Here is a 16,846-nt window from a genome sequence, read left to right as displayed (position 1 = left end):
GCCTGGACATTTTTTTTTCCCAATATTTATTGGCTTTCCAGACTTCTGTGAATTGTCGGTTTACAATTTTTGTCCATTTCCTGGTGACGTGCTTGTCTCTTCACATTGATTTGTAAGAGTAGTTTTTAGAAGTTAGTGAGAAGAAACATTGATCTGTCGTAACTGTTGCAAATGTTCTTTTCATTTCTAAACATTTCTGTGGCATTTTATGACACGCAGAATTTTGTATTTTTATGAAGTGATAGCCGAGGTCTTTAGTTTTATGATTTTTATGTGACTAGATGAATATCCACCTGTATTTTTCTAGCTCATTTAGGTTTTTATTTTACACATTTAACTCTTCACACCATCTGGAATGTATTTTGGTGTGAGGTAGAAAGTTTAACCGTTTTCCACAAATAGTTAGCTAGTAGCGTCAGCCATCAATTACTGAATAGCCCTTCCTTTCTGATTTGTTAACAAGGTAGAGAATTTTATTCCCCCAAATGCCCATGGGTTTTTCATTGATGTGAGAAAACGGCTCCATTTCCAAAGGATGGCCACGTGCTTTTGTCCACAGGGAGCAAGGGATGATAAGGAAGTATAGAAATTCTGGGCTCTGGTTGTCCCAGAGAGGTCTAGGATAGGGGCCAGGGGAAAACAGAAGTCCTAGTGGCCAGTGATGTAGCCCATTATGGTACAGGGTAGAAGGGAACAGAGCTGCTAAAGAAGAGAATGCAGACACAATGAGGAAGCTGCATGGCTGACAGGAAGGAGAGATATTTGGTAGCTACTATGAGCATTGAACTTTGGGAAGGGGAAACACTTCTAGAGAAGATGTTTGGGAAGTTTTCTAAGGATGAATTTCTTTAAGAAAATCTATAGTAAAACTTCTTTCGTTCTGCAAAGTGTATTAAATTAAGTATTTTTTCTTTGAATGTGACTGTGCAAAAACTGTACAGCATGGGATATATATTTGCATTACCTTTGGGATGGTACCTCATTTGTAAATACACTACTTATATATTTCTTTTCTTTAGAGTGTATTACTAAATTCTTACATATACTAGAATCTTGTTCTGAAGTTTACATTCTGTTCTATCTTTGTACTAGTTCTAACCCACTTGGAATAGTACACAAACTCTCATCATTTTTCAGTTTCTCTAGTGCAACCCATAAAGGGAATATGTTAGCTGTGAATGAAGAATCTAGATTATGATAGAATCTAACCGCCAGCAAAATGCTGTATGAGAATCGCAGCTGGAAAGGAATAGCTGACTTGCCAGGTAAGAGCAGAGGAACTCTTTCTTCCTTGTTACCATGTTGGTCTGAGTAGAACAGTAGATGATGTAGTGACAGAGATGCCTGGCTGTCAGCTCAGCCAGGCCTCCCATAAGCATCTCTGATTGGGGTGGGAAGGAGGTTTCTGTGAGCGAGGGGCAGAATACTGAACACTGAGGAGCAAAATGCTGTGACAACAGGATGGCAGTACAGACCGAAATCTCAGGGACATCACCTGGGGCCGAAATTTGGGAAAAGGAAGGAAAAATTGTATCTTTTTATGACCATCAATGTAAGGCTCAAAGAATGACCCTAGGTATGGACTTAGAATTTGATCTGGAGTTTCCTGTTAGCCCTTTTATTTTAGACTCTTATTTTGCACAGGACTTTTATTAGGCAATCTTGAAAAATATTCAAAGTCAGAATTTAAAATCTGAGTTTAAGAGAAAGCATTACAGTAGTAAATGTAAAAAATAATTCAGTAAATTCCAACAAGAATTCTTTTTATGCCAATGAATATAAGTGCACTATCACATGTTTTGTGGAGGGGAGACATGTTATTTTATTGTATAGATACTCAGTGATTTACTGAACATACCCTCTAATTACGATCAGTTGTTTTTTTTTCTAATGTTTTGTTATCTTAAACAGAACTGGATTAAACATTTTTGTTTCTAAATTGAATCAAATGCTTTAAAACTATTACTGGCTCCCTGTTTCCCTTCAGAAAATCCATCCTCTTAAATCTGGCATATGAAACTCTTTATAATCCAGCCCTAGTCTACTTTGAGCCTTCTCTCAAGCTAACTCCATGCCCCAGGTCCTCAAGACTCAGCTCAAGCATCCCCTCCTTTGTAAAACCTTCCCCATCTTTCCCCAGGTCAAGTGACATTTCCTTGCTCTGAGAAACTACAGCATTTTATTCCCACATCTGTGAAAAAAAGTGTCATTTGGTAATTATTTTTCAGGGTAGCTATCTCTTGCCCTAGATTCAGGGTTCTGAGGCTATAAGTGTTTCCTTTCCTGTGGTATTCCCAGCCTAGTGCCTGCCTCTTGGTATAGTGCCTGACACAGAAAAATAGTGGCTCAGTAAATGTTTGTTGAGAGAATGTATGATTATTTGGTGGAATTTTGTTGAATCACTGATCTTTTTAATTTAAGTTTAAATTCTTTCTTGGGCTTGAAATGATGGACTTGACTTTTTAAAAAGTGCTTGAAATCCCATCATTTCAAACCCAAGAAAGAATTTAAATTTAAATTAAAAAGATCAGTGATTCAACAAAATTCCACCAAATAATCATACATTCTCTCAACAAACATTTACTGAGCCACTATTTTTCTGTGTCAGGCACTATACCAGGAGGCAGGCACTAGACTGGGAATACCACAGGAAAGGAAACACTTACAGACTCAGAACGGGGTGGGAGGGGGAAGCTGGGGTGAAGTGAGAGTAGCATCGACACATATACACTACTGAATGTAAAATACTTAGCTAGTGGGAAGCAGCCGCATAGCACAGGGAGATCAGCTCCGTGCTTTGTGACCACCTGGAGGGGTGGGATAAGGAGGGTGGGAGGGAGGCTCAAGAGGGAGGGGTTATGGGGATATATGTATGCATATGGCTGATTCACTATGGTACACAATAGAAACTAACACAGTATTGTGAAGCAATTATAATCCAATAAAGATCTATTTTTTAAAAAAATTCAGTAGACTGTTATCTAAGAATGTACAGAACAGGGCATCCCTGGTGGCGCAGTGGTTGAGAGTCCGCCTGCCGGTTCAGGGGACATGGGTTCGTGCCCCAGTCCGGGAGGATCCCACATGCCGCGGAGCGGCTGGGCCCGTGAGCCATGGTCGCTGAGCCTGCGCGTCCGACGTCTGTGCTCCGCAACGGGAGAGGCCACAGCAGTGAGAGGCCCGCGTACCGCAAAAGAAAAAAAAGAATGTACAGAACAGACAAGATTATAACGATTCTCTGGAGAGTTCTCTGGCCCAGGACCCCAGTAATAATCCCCTTGCACCTGCCATTTTAGAGAGTCCCTAGCCATGGTTTGGTGGGTCTAGGACTGGAGGTATGAGCGGGTGTGCCAGAAGGAAAAGGAAAGAACAAAAGTCTTTCTGTGCAATGGATCCCAGGTCCACCTCTGCTAGTTTCCTAGACATAAGGATGCAAAGTCTGCTCCAGAAGGGACCATAGTGGCTCTCTAGGTAATGTCTTTTCTGAGGCCTGGAATCTCAGTTGGAGGAAGGGTGGTCTGGCAGAAGGAGAGCAGCACTTGGGCGCATAGAATTAGGAATGGAAATGGTTTTGAGAAAGTGGAAACATGGAGATAGGCAAGGACCCTGAAGTCCAGCAGAGCACCTGGACACCAGGCCAGGAGGCCAAGCCTCCTGAATTGAAGACTGCCCTTCAATAATCTTAATTCAGTGACTTCAGAACTTTGCAGTGAACCACGATAGGAAATACATTTTACACTGCAAGCCAGCACAAGCATATACAAACAGGCATAACTAAAACAATGTTCTCATATTTGTTTTAATGTATACAGCATAGTCTGATATTTTAAATTCTATTCTAATTCACTGTGTTTTATTTTTTATTTTATTTATTTTTTTTTTTTGCGATACGCGGGCCTCTCACTGTTGTGGCCTCTTGCGTTGCGGAGCACAGGCTCCGGAAGCGCAGGCTCAGCGGCCATGGCTCACGGGCCCAGCCTCTCTGCGGCACGTGGGATCTTCCCAGACCGGGGCAGGAACCCGCGTCCCCCGCATCGGCAGGCGGACTCTCAACCACTGCGCCACCAGGGAAGCCCTTCGCTGTGTTTTTAAAAAATTCTGGTTATGACCCATTGCATTGATTTCAGGACCTACAGTGTGAAAATTACTGCCCAAGGATAACTGAAGAAAGGATAGGATCTTAATTTCTTGAGATTAGAAGAGGAATGCTTAGCTGCCAAAAGTAAGGTTATTAGCCAGGAGGACTGTCATGTGTCCAATCACCATTAATCTTAAATAGGTGACAAAGGCTTGGAGTCCTCAGCTGTTAAGAAAACGCCAGCCATAACCTGTTAAGTATTAATTGTGTGTTGGGAAGAGACAGAAAGATTAAGAGGGAGAGAGAGAGCACGTGAGCGTGTGCTTGGGAAGTAGAAAGGCCATTTCAAAATGTGCCTTTGCCCTTGGGCTATCATGAGTGGAGTGGCTAATGCAGCAGGAGGAAGACATAAAAGACACGGCAGAATGTTAAAAGAGCCTTTCTGAAAAAGAAATTACTCATACCTTCTTGTGAATCACACAAAATCAGAATCTGCTAAGTGAATTAATCTGGAGAACGAGGCTCATTCTTGGTCTGGAGAAATGAAAGGATTATAGGTAAGAGCTAAGCAGACAGCATGAACTTTTTAATAACACAAAGTTCACAAATATTTTTTCTCCCACTCTTGGGAAAGTAGAAGGAAATAAATTAGAGGCACATGCCAGGACCTTCAACCCGCCTGCCTCCCACCAACTTCTAGAACAACTAAACATCAAGCATCCCTTAGTGGTTTCCTCTTTGTGTGAACATGCATGAGTGATGGGAAAGAGATATACTTGAGGCCAGTACATTTTTAACTCCCTGGGAGGTATTTTTTATCTAAACATGCCTTCATTTGGGCCTTCAAAGATGAAATAATGAAGCAACTTTCCCTGAGTGCCATATCTTATTCTATCATCAACTTTTTATAGACTTGAACACTACATCAATTAACACCTTTTAACTCAGGACAAACTCCTCCTCTGGGAACAGTTCTATCCTAAAGGAAATGCAGATATGGGAAGGACCAAAGTTATACTGTAGTTCTGGATTGAAGCGCTATCGTCTACCCGAAACAGCAACAATAGAATTTGCTGTGGGTATAGAATATGCCACTCCCAGAGGCAAGTGTGCAAAAGAAAAAAAAGTTTATTTTTTCTTTTACATTAAGGTTTATTTCTGTTTGAAGCCCACATTCCACCACATGGCAGAAGCTTAATCTTAATAAATTCAGAATAAATCCCTTTCAGCATTTTCTATCTTCCCATTTCTCTCCTGAATTGAACCTTATGTTCTGGAGGACTTGCATTTGATTCCTGGCTGTCAGTGATCATATCCCGCCTTCCCGTGAGTGTGGACATGCCCACCTGCCTCTGGCTGGGCAGGCCACACTGCCATCCCTGCTACATGCCCTCAGCTGAACGATGAGTCCTTGGAGGTCTGTTGTGTCCCACTTTCTCCAACATCTGTTCCTTTTTGATGTTATGGGAATATTCAGCTACTGTCCATTGAAGTAGAAATTCTCATGAGATCCCAGGAAAACATACTTGAATCTCCAGTATGTGGGACTCTAGCAGTCTGATTTCCTTGAGAATATGTGAAATGTAATAGGCAGGGAACATGCTACTTTCTCGGGCACCAAGTCAGTGCGGTTACCTCGGGACAACAAAGGCCTTAGGACAAGGAAGTCAGGGTACTGAGTGTCTTCTCCCGCCCATCCTGCGTCACCTTCCATCCTTCTCCACCATGCTCTGTGCCCTAGGAGACTCTACAGAATCTTCACATGGGCCTTGTTGCCCTCTGGCTCCAGCGTGGTGCAGCCAGACAGAGGCCCTGGCAGTAGATCAAAGGGCAGGAGGAGAAGAAGGGGGTGTTGATTTTCCTGGCTCCTTTTCTTCTGAGTCACAGGTGGGCAGAGACTGCATTCCTTTCCTGAAAGCCATAGGGCTGTTGGGTGGCAGTCTCCTGCAGACACAGCTACGGGGACGGTTACAGTTGTCTCTGGGCCCCAGTGACCAATCCCTGCCCTGCCCTTTAGGCCTAGAGGTGGTCATGGCTCTCCAATGTGTCACCATCATTTGTTGGCTTCCCTTCATCCTGCCCGCCCACAGCTTTGTAAATAGTTCCTTCACCAAACTCGCTTTACTTATCCTGCTTGCCTGTGCCATCCATTTTCTGCTGGGGCCTGACTGCATCAGTTAGTTTTACAGATATTAAATGGTAGAAGCACCCTTCCGCCTCTAGTTATAGAGTAACATTTCTTGGATCTGGAGTGAGTCAGTTATGATGTGGAACAGAGACTGTTCACACTCCATGGTATTTTACCCACCGTATCCATCCCAGTGGCTGCCATATTTGGAGCTTCTTCAAAGGGAAGAAACTTGCCCTCAGCCCTCGATGAAGAGGCAGACTTGCATGGCCTTTTCTTTCCCCACGTGTCTCTGCCCTACACCCTACCCTCTTGTCCCCATCTGTCTCCCCAAAGCTGGCTCAAGTCCTCATACCTGGGCCAAGGCCAATAAGTTCATAGGTTGACCAGCAACCTGTGCCATCCTAGTTTGAAAAGACAGACCAGACCTATCAGTGTCTTCCTTCCAAAAAGTGAATCAGGAAAAGTTGAGAAGAATAAAGTGATTAGTAGCTGTGCTTGAAGTGGAGAGGTGAACAGAGATTCATCAGACAGAATCAAGTTGACACGTAAAGGGGGCCACCAGGGGTCCTGCCAAGTCGAGGTTACAAGGAAATTTGGGGCTGTGATAAGCAGATGCTACTAGGGAGAGGGAAGCTATGTATACTAGGGGAAGAGGATGTGCGTGGGGGAAGCTGGAGGAAATAGAGTGACTCCACTGAGCCGGGTAATAGCAGAACCCTCCAGAACACAGCCTTCTGAGCATCCCAGAATGTCTGTCCAGAAGAAGCAGGGGTGGTCCTTTGGACGGCATGTCGGGAAGCCTGTGTTTGCACGGTAAGAGCATTTTTGTTACCTAGAGGTTATCTTTACAGTAGCTTGAGAGGAGCTAATGGGCTTTCTGGTGGGCCCTGGGGATGGTCCCCGAGAACCCCGAATTCTTCATGCTTCCACAGCTTTGGATCCTGTCTGAACAGCTATCCTCGTCCCAGGGTTCCTGGGAGATTGCCCAGCAGGGTCGTTAAGAGCAAGGTCTCTGGAGCCAGCCTGTCTGGGTTTCTATCCCAGATTTGCCACTTATTAGCTACGTGGCCTCTGGGCAAACAGCTAGCTTCTCTGTCTCTGTTTTCTCATCTGTAAAATGAGGATAATAATTGTACCTCTCTCTCAAGGTCATTGTCAGCATTAAATGAGTTAATACATAAAACAGTGGTTGATGCATGGTAAATGTTTCCTAAAATTGTTTTTTGTATTACTTTCACAACCCACCAGACTCCCCTTGCTCATTAGGCGGCAGTGGGAGGGGGGCCAGTGGGCGGTGGTGGGGACAGTGGGCAGTCGTGGAACAGAGCGGCTTCAGCATCAGCCCTCCAGGTTCATATCCCTTTTACCAGCTGCATGACTTTGCAACTTACCTCATTTTCAGTTCCCCCACCTGTGAAACTGGAATACTAATGCTAATGCCCACATGCATAGGGAGGACTGAGCAGTTCCCAGTGCACACTAGACACTGAGGAAAGCTGAACTGTTCTTACTACTCAGCTTAGTGTATGTGAACCTCTCTCCTAATACAGTCTATCTAAAACAGGACTTTTTCATTTACCTGGAGCTCTGTACACTAAGGTGTGTCTTCATCTTTGCAGTAGTTCTAAAGGCGAGCTTACATTAATACCTATCCTCCCAAATTCAGAAAACTTATCTAGGGTATTGTTGATTTCAATTTCTAGATGCCTTTAGAATCTAAAGCAAAGAAATATATTTATCAGACCCTAGAGTTGAATTCATGTATTCTTGGCCTGTTTATTGAGCATCTGTTGGCCTTGATCTAGGAGCTAGTATCATAAAGATGAATAGGATCTTAACCCTGACCATAAGGAATGTATAGTTTAGGGAGAGAAATGGGCATGTGAGCAGTAGTTCCCCTACAATGTGATACTTTGTCTGGAAGAGAAACTCTCAAAGGGGCAGTGATAGCTCAGAGGAAAGAGCGATTAACTGTGCCTGCAGACAGAGGTGGGAGCAGCCTCAAGCTTTAACATATCACATTTGAACTGGGTCTTGAAGGATGCATAGGAGTTCACCAGAAAAATAGGAGGGTGGGGCTTCCCTGGTGGCGTGGTGGTTGAGAATCCACCTGCCGATGCAGGGGACGCGGGTTCGTGCCCCGGTCCGGGAAGATCCCACATGCCATGCAGCGGCTGGGCCCGTGAGCCACGGCTGCTGAGCCTGCGCATCCGGAGCCTGTGCTCCGCAACGGGAGAGGCCACAGCGGGGAGAGGCCCGAGTACCGCAAAAAAAAAAAAAAAAGAAAAATAGGAGGGTGGAAAGGAAGGCAATGCACTGCAGGAGAAGGAACAGTGCGTTCCCAGACCTGCAGCTGTTTGGAAAGAGGTAGGGGGAGAGGTGGAGGGAGGAGAGGGAGGAGATGAAGTTGGGTCACAGCCAGATCAAGAAGGGCCTCCTAGGCAGTGCAAAGAAATTTGGACCCCATCTGCAGGCAGGGGTGTGGGGGTGTGGGGGTGAGGTTTTAAAGGGAACATGGCCAATTCCTTGTTTCACTCTGGAAGTGACTGAAGCAGGAGAGGAGGGCAAGAAAAGGAAGGTATGGTGTGCAAAAACAACCCAATACCAGCACACCTGAAGTGCATACGTAGAGAAGCATAGAACTTTTTAAAGGGATGTTTGGAAGCCGATCAAATGTGAACTTCTCCGTGTCTCTTGTGAATAAGAATCCTCTTTGGACAGAGTTAAGGGAAGTGTCTGAAGGAGGAGTAGAGAAGGATGGGCTGAGGCCTTCATTCCACAACCTTCCTTCAGCCTGAAGCTCCATTACCATTCATGATTTCCAAGTATCCTGCAACCAGGTGATGAGTAACCCAACCCAAGTTCAAAGACACCCACCACAACAGCAGTAAGTAAGACAAACTCTCGGGTTTCCTTTCTCAGCTTTAGGCTGTGGGCTACTGGATGCAAATCTTTCCCACTGTTCCTGCAAGACCATTTATTATGAGTTGCTGGATAATCAGCTGAGGTCTGGGCAGCCTTGGTGGAGCGGGGTTGGGGGGAAGCTTTGGGGCAGCAGGGAAAGCCATGAAAAGGCAGGTCTGCTGGGCTTCCACGAAGTCAAAGGAAGCAAAGAGCATTCATGTTTGTAGAAGGTGGCCTCAGCTGGGTTCTGTTCTCTCTGCTGAGCTCACAAGGAAGCCTGCAAAAGGGAACTGCAAGTGACTTTGGTGGGTGAACGCGACCAAATCCCAGAGGAAGGGGCAAAATCCTGGAGGCCCCTGCCTGGGTGCAGAATTTGACTGGATCTCCACCATAAGAGGGGATCCCAGGTGCTGCCTGGTGGAACTTGAACACGCTTACTTCTTTTCTCCTTTATTCTTCAAACACACTATAGGAAACATCACGCGGATTTTTAGAGGAAAACTGTGGCCCATACTTTACCGATAAGAAACGTCCAACATTGTGATGAGCTCTTTATAAAGTCAGATACTAGCAGCATTTTTTGCCCTGGCAATCTAATTCCAAGAGATCGGGGACAACCTAGGGCTTTTTTCTTTTTCTTTTTTGTTCATCTTTATACCAGTTATCTATCTAAGACCTACCGGGTTACTTTGCAATTCCTGAGCAGCAGACAGCCATTTCAAATTGCAAACGGCATACAACCAGCAAAATGGACCGCACATTTAGCTTTGGACCCCTCCCCGAGGCCCCACATCAGCACCACACACATGCATCTGTGTCCCCATACTACAGCTGCATCAACAGAGGCTCGTGGTTAAGGGATGGCCTGGGATCGCCCAGCGAGCCCCTGTCTGAGCCAAGAATAAGATCTGGGCCTCATGTCTTGCTCTATTCCCTTAATGCTCTCTGCCCTTATAAGGTGATTAAATGGTTCTTTTTCTCCTTAAAAAGGGTGGGGGGGGAGAGTGGTGGGAAGTGGGGAGGGGGAGAGTAGAAGGGGCAAAATTAATTTGAATGCAACTATTTTGCCCAAGTCTCAGAACACTGTAGTTCTTTTATTCATTTGGAAGGAGTGGGTATACAGAACAGCTTTGTTTTTCAATTCATTAACTTCCACAGAAAAAGGCCATCCTTTCTGTTTATACTAAAGGAACTGGATGTCGGAGCCATCGCCATGTGTGTGGTGTAAATAAGAAAGGCCACCAATGGAGATCCGTCCCTTTCATGATGAGAAAATAAAAGTTAAGTTACTTGGGTTCCAGGGGAAGTTTCTTACTTACCAGATGTCAGCTTTTATTTTTTGTTTTCAAGAAGTAGGTAAAATAGTTGTGGTTTTAAATTCATTCCCTTTAATTTTTAGAGCCCCGGTGACTTCTAAAGCACTTCTATGGACATAAATGCTTTAATGGAAGAGGAAGGCATCCAGAAAATGCGCCATAGATGAGAGACATCCAGAGAACAAAGTACGCCGGGTTATCATGGGATAATTACATCCCTGCAGCCTTGAGCACAGAGTTGGGTGTCAGTAATTCCTCTACCAAGATAACCAGACCCCCAAGGAGTTCTGTTAATGCTGTTGCAACATTTCGATGGTAAAGGAATGTGATATTTTCGTATGTCTGTTGCAGGAAGATAAATCTACTTGTGCATGTTGACCAGGGGTGATGAGAGGATATCAATAACAGATCTGGACTTTTCACATGTTCCATCTGTACGATGTGCTTCAGTTCACGTTCTTTAGCACTTTTGCCCCAAATAGCAACTCTTGACAAGGCTTGTGATGAATATGACGGGGTTACTCATTTCATCTGTCCAGAACTCCCCAAAAACAAAGCTCTTAACTACAGTGTGTTTATTATTCATCTCCAGTTATACTTGCGTGATTAAAATATAGAGCAAAGAAAACATTTTGGTAATGTCAGTGCTGACCTTTGAACTTGTGCTTTACTCCATCAGTGTTGTTTGATTTACAAGGAAGTGACAGTTTGTTTCTGTCTTAAGCTTGTAATTTTCACCCGAGTCCGGCAATGACCTCAAAGACACAGGCCAACTTCTTGTAATCAGGGATGGGTCAGGGACTCAGAGAAACAGCTTCATTTCCAAACAGTGACATAGGCTGCTTGGAGGGGCCCAAACTTCCAGGCTGGAAGTTCAGAGGCTGATGCGGTTGATTATAAATCGTGATCTGGGTTTGGGATAAATCGTTCAGTCACCTGAACCCCAAGATAGCGCACCACCTGAGGTGGGCGTGAACCTGAGGAATGAATCTCCTCTCTTCACATCGTAACAACTCCATTCCCTTCACTCTGCCATTTCCAGTCTTGCCCTGGTGGCTCTGAGCCAACCAGAAGATGATCAAGTGGCGTGGACCCTTGTTAACGTGATTAAGGAACAAATGCTAAAAAAACCTGGCTGGAGAAACCCGTCTTATTGTTTTGTGATTCTTCACTTTGATTCCAGACAGGAAGATTGAAACCTCATTAGCAGCCAGAACCCCTTGTCCCCTAAGGGCTGAGGCTCTGATGGCTAATAACGCGCCCAAGAACAGCGTCTTCTTGGCCAGCGGTGCTCAGCATTAACCGTTGTACCCAGAATGCACCTCTCTGCCCATCCCCAACACCCAGTCCTTACCAAGACCTCTCCGTTCTACCTCCACTGTCTGTCCCCGGCCCCCATCTGCTTCCTGCACTGGGAACCTTCTCTCCCTGCTTCCCTTCTGGCCCCAAACCAGCCTTCCCCATGCAGCAGGCAGCCAGAAGGATCTTTCTGAAACATAAATCACAGGGAGCCAGCCCTCCACTTAGAATCTTTTAATGGCTTTCAGTTGTACCTAAAACAAAACTCACAGTTTTCAGTATGACTCCTAAAGCGCCTGATAATCTGGGTCCTCCCCACCTTCCCAGCTCAGCCATGGGCCTCTCTCCCATGCCCACACTCCAGGCCGACAATGCTGACCTGTATTCAGTTGCTGGACCATGGCAGAGCCAAGCTCTCCTGGACGCATGGATTTACATATGCTGTGCTTTCTACTGGGAAGGCTCTTCCTCCTATTTCTATGCTTGGATGACACTTACCCATCAATCAGGTTCCAGCCGAGAGTGTCTTTTTAAGGGTAGCATTTTTTAAACACTTCCCGCTCTCTCAAACACAGATTTTATCCATTCCTGTAGTTCTTTATCTCTTTCGTAGCTCTTCTCACAGCTAATCATTTATACTTTGTCATCATTATTAGGTTAATACCTGTCTCTCCCCTGTGGATGGATGCTTCTCAATATCCATCATCCTCTAACTTAAAAAAGAGCCCTAACTTTTATCTGGGCACATTTTTACCCACCTAAAATGTCTACATTTCCCGCTCTCCCCTGTGGCTAGACGTGGCCAGGTAACTAAGTTCTGGTCAGTGACTTTTATCCTTCCCCTTCCATCTGCCTTTTTGCTGACTGAAATGGAGATGTGACGGCTGAAGTTTGGGTAGCCACCTTGGACCGTGAGGTGGAAGCCACAGACTTAGAAAGTTACAACAGAAAGAAAGGAGCCTGGGTCCCTGGTGATAGCAAAATAACTTCCATACCAGCCTTGGCTTGTCAAATTTCAATCTCCTTCAATATGAGAGAAATAAACTTCCATTTTGTTTAAGCTAGTTTTGCTATTTTTGATCTGTATTGAATGCATATTTATAGAAAAATGAATGCATCTTCATTATAAAGAAGAGAATAATAAGTGAGCCCATCTCATATTCTCTGGGGAGAGAAGGGGGAGCACAGGCAAGGTTCAAGCTCTTCAGTTTTGGGTCTTTCACATGGCATGGATTTTGAATCTGTTTATCATTTTATTATAGTCTCCCATATCTTTAGCAAAGATTTCATTTATTTCTTTGAAAAGCTGAAATTTTGCTTTGTTTCTTACCATACCCTGCTTGTAGATTAGGTCACAAAATTTATGGAGCCAGCTTTTTAAAATTCATGTGAGTTAAGATGCTCAGATCTAGGTTATATGTGAGTATGCTTCAAATATAACTGAATAAGTGAATTTGCAGAAAGAACACATCATGCGACAGGTGCCCTGCAGATCACATGTCTCAGTAAGATCCTGACATCCCCAGTGAGGAAACTGGCACCCAAGAGGTTCACATTAGCTCAGAAATGGATGCTTAAGGTCAATCTGAAGTCAGTATAACGTAGTGCCACACACGGGCTTCTTAAATTAATTTCTGAAACCAATACAAAAAGGAACTTATGTTTTAGAAGGTTACAGGAGGGGTCAGCAAACTGTGACCTATGGACCAAATCCAGGCAGCTCCTTATACTTGTAAATAAAGTTTTATTGGAACACAGTCACACCGACTTGTTTATATATTACCTGTGGCCTCTTTGGGACTTTAATGCAAATGGCTGCAACAGAGACCACATGGCCCACAAAGCCAAAATCATTCGCTACCTGGCCCTTTATAGGAACGTTTTGCCGAGCTCTGGTTTATGTGATAGGGACACATCTTTCTCAGCTACCTTTTGTATTGCTCTAATTGTGAAGAAATAAAATGTTCTCTCAGAAGTCCACCTCATTTTCCCAAGTGAGCTTCTAAGGTCCTACCGTGCCTGCTGTGTCCGTTCTTAAGTGTGCACTTCCGGATTTTTGAGCTCTGCTCTGTGGGAGCCTCTGCCTTTGCTGCATCTGGCCCATCTCTAGCTCCTCTGTGCAAAGACGTAGGCAGGTTGGCCTCAGCACTCTTCATACTGGGTCCTCACCATCCACGCTCCACAGTGAGGGGCTGCTGCTGTGCCGGGAGCCAGAGCTTCTCCCCACCTCTCCTGAGAACTACCTCCCCCCTCCCCCCGGGGCCCCGTGAAGGTGGAAGTTCTTTGCTGATGAGTGAGGCTATGTGAACCCCTTGAGGGTGCTCTCAGGGACAGAGTCCCTCTCCAGCTGTGAGGCTCCTCTCTTCCCTGCAGTGACCCCAAGTACCAGCACCTAAGGCTGGGGAGTTGCCTGTGGACCCTCTTCTTCTCCATGGTCGTCCGTCTCCTGACTCCCAACACATGTGTCCTGTGAACTCTCCCCCAGCCGGGGTCCTCCTTCCCTCTCCCTCTTCAGAGAGGAGGGGTGTGTTCTGGCCTCAGTGCCTGAGGCCGGGGTGTGGGGCAGGGAGAGCTCCAATTCAACCTGCAACTGCTCCTGTCCTAAAGTGCCTGAAATCAGACATACTTCATCACCGTGAAGTTTAATTTCCTTCTAAGTGTGTCCACCCACCGCACCAGTACAAATTCGTAAGATACTTGTATTTCTCCCTTTAGCGTACCTTTGAAGTAGCACCTTGTTATTCTAAGGAAAGTTTCACTCCCTCCTGTCCTAAGAGACACCCTGAAGCTTCCCCACAGTAACTGGAAACCAGAGGCACCTTAACTTCTCCCAGGTTCTTCCTGCCCCAGGGAACTACCCTCCTCTTCAAGGTAGCTTGAGTTTGTCACTCCCACAGAAACTACTCTCTTTGGTTTTTGGTGTGTTTTATCCTCAGAGGATGCTGGTATGAAGTGAAAGGGTAGCACTGACATCCCTGAAAGTTTTCATTTGGCCCATTTCTTTTGAGTCTTCATTTCTGGGAAAGGTTTGCAATGACCCTTCCCAGGTTTCAGGGGAGAAGAGCGGTATTACACCTCCCTCTTTTGCAGTCCACTCATCACAAATTTCTTCCCAGCCATTGCCAGTCTCCTTGACCTTGGCCCTGGCATAAATGTAGAAGCCAAGTTTATGGATCAGTTGTCATTTAAAGACTCTGGGATTACTGCTGAGCATGAAGGAAGATAATAATAATATTGGGTTGGCTAAAAAGTTCATTTGGGTTTTTCCATACTAACTTATGGAAAAATCCAAAACGAACTTTTTGGCCAATAATAACAACAATAATGGAACAGCTGACATTTGTTAATTGCTTCCCATGTCAAGCTTTACATATATTCTGTCACTTGGCCTGTAAAACAACTTCATGGTGTAGGAGCTAGTATCATCCCTACTTTACGGAGGCACTGAGATTAAACAATCTTCCAAGATTGACTCAAATGTGAGCAGTCTGACTGCAAATTCCATGTGTAACCCTCTGCACCGCTCTTGCCTTCACAGAGTCCCCTACCCAGCTACTGCCGCCAGCAAATAATCGTGCAACTTTCCCAAATAGTTCTTTAGTAGCACGTTTCTAAAACCTTTGACCTGAAAGTTCTACACCTTGGAACTTTTCCAAACCAAATAATGAAATGTATGGGCAAATATGTCTGTATAACAATGTTTGTAAACATTTTTTTATTAGTGTGAAAAATTAGGAACCACCTGAATAACCAGCAATAGGGGCTTAATTAAGTAAACTGTGGACTATTTGTGATAGATTATCACAAAAGCATTAATAATTATGGTGTAGAAAAATAGTTATGGAGACTTCCCTGGTGGTGCAGTGGTTAAGAATCCGCCTGCCAATGCAGGGGACACAGGTTCGAGCCCTGGTCCAGGAAGAGCCCGCATGCCACGGAGCCTGTGCACCACAACTACTGAGCTTGTGCTCTACAGCCTGCGAGCCACAACTACTGAGACCGCGTGCCACAACTACTGAAGCCTGCGCGCCTAGAGCCCGTGCTCCGCAACGAGAAGTCACTGCAATGAGAAGCCCGTGCGCCACAGCAAAGAGTAGCCCCGCTTGCCACAACTGGAGAAAGCCTGCACGCAACAAGGAAGACCCAACGCAGCCATGAATAAATAAATAAATAAATAAAAATAGTTATGGAAATAATGTTTACTTTATATCATGAAGTGAAAGCATCAGGTTATAAAACTGTATTCCATAATCATGGGAGAATGTACATATAAATATTAAAAAATAAAAACCCTGGAAGATCTCCAAAAATTGTTAACAATGGTTAAGTGATGGTATTTTAGTACTATTTAAAAATGAAGTTCTATGTTTTCCAAGTTTTCTGAATCATAATAGGAAAAAAGGTCTACAAAAAAAATTTTTTTATATTTGTCTACATAGAGGTCCATTCACAAATTTCTCACACCAAAAAGAATTTGTTGCATCACTCACTTTTACTTCCTTTAAGTTATCGCATTGAATGGAAGATGAGACTCTCTGGATTCTATGTAGGCATTTGTCTTTTTTTCTCAGCTCTGATAAAAAATCAAATATGCATCGGCAGGCGGACTCTCAACCACTGTGCCACCAGAGAAGCCCTCAAATAGATTTCTTATCGGTTAAAATAACTTTATAGTTGGGGTTGAAGAATAAAATCAAATAGCCTCCAACACCAAAGACATATAATGTACCCATCTATTCTGGCCTAGCTCAGCCAGACCAGAGTTACTCAAGACTAGCTTAATCCATTGATACAAGATGTAATATATATACAAAAATATTCAGAAGAAATAAGCATTCAACTGTTTGCATTGCCTCCGGTTCTTTAATGTTTATTGCAGAAATAGGTATTAATGCCACCAAGCTAGATTTCATGAGGAAAAGATTTAACAAATATTTGGGAAGGTGTCCTTTAAGATGACCGAGCTCAAAGTACAACTGGCAGAAAAGGGACGAGCAAGGGGAGGGGATAAGGGTGATAAGGAGGAGGGAGAAGGAGGAAGAACAAGAGGAGGAGGAGGTCGAGGAAGAGGAGAGGATAAGAGGAAACATGGACCCAGCCTGGATGAGACATCATCTC

Source organism: Neophocaena asiaeorientalis, unplaced genomic scaffold, assembly GCF_003031525.2.
Source record: "Neophocaena asiaeorientalis asiaeorientalis breed wild unplaced genomic scaffold, Neophocaena_asiaeorientalis_V1.1 scaffold220, whole genome shotgun sequence".
NCBI classification, from domain to species: domain Eukaryota; kingdom Metazoa; phylum Chordata; class Mammalia; order Artiodactyla; family Phocoenidae; genus Neophocaena; species Neophocaena asiaeorientalis.
This window is presented reverse-complemented; position numbering follows the sequence as displayed.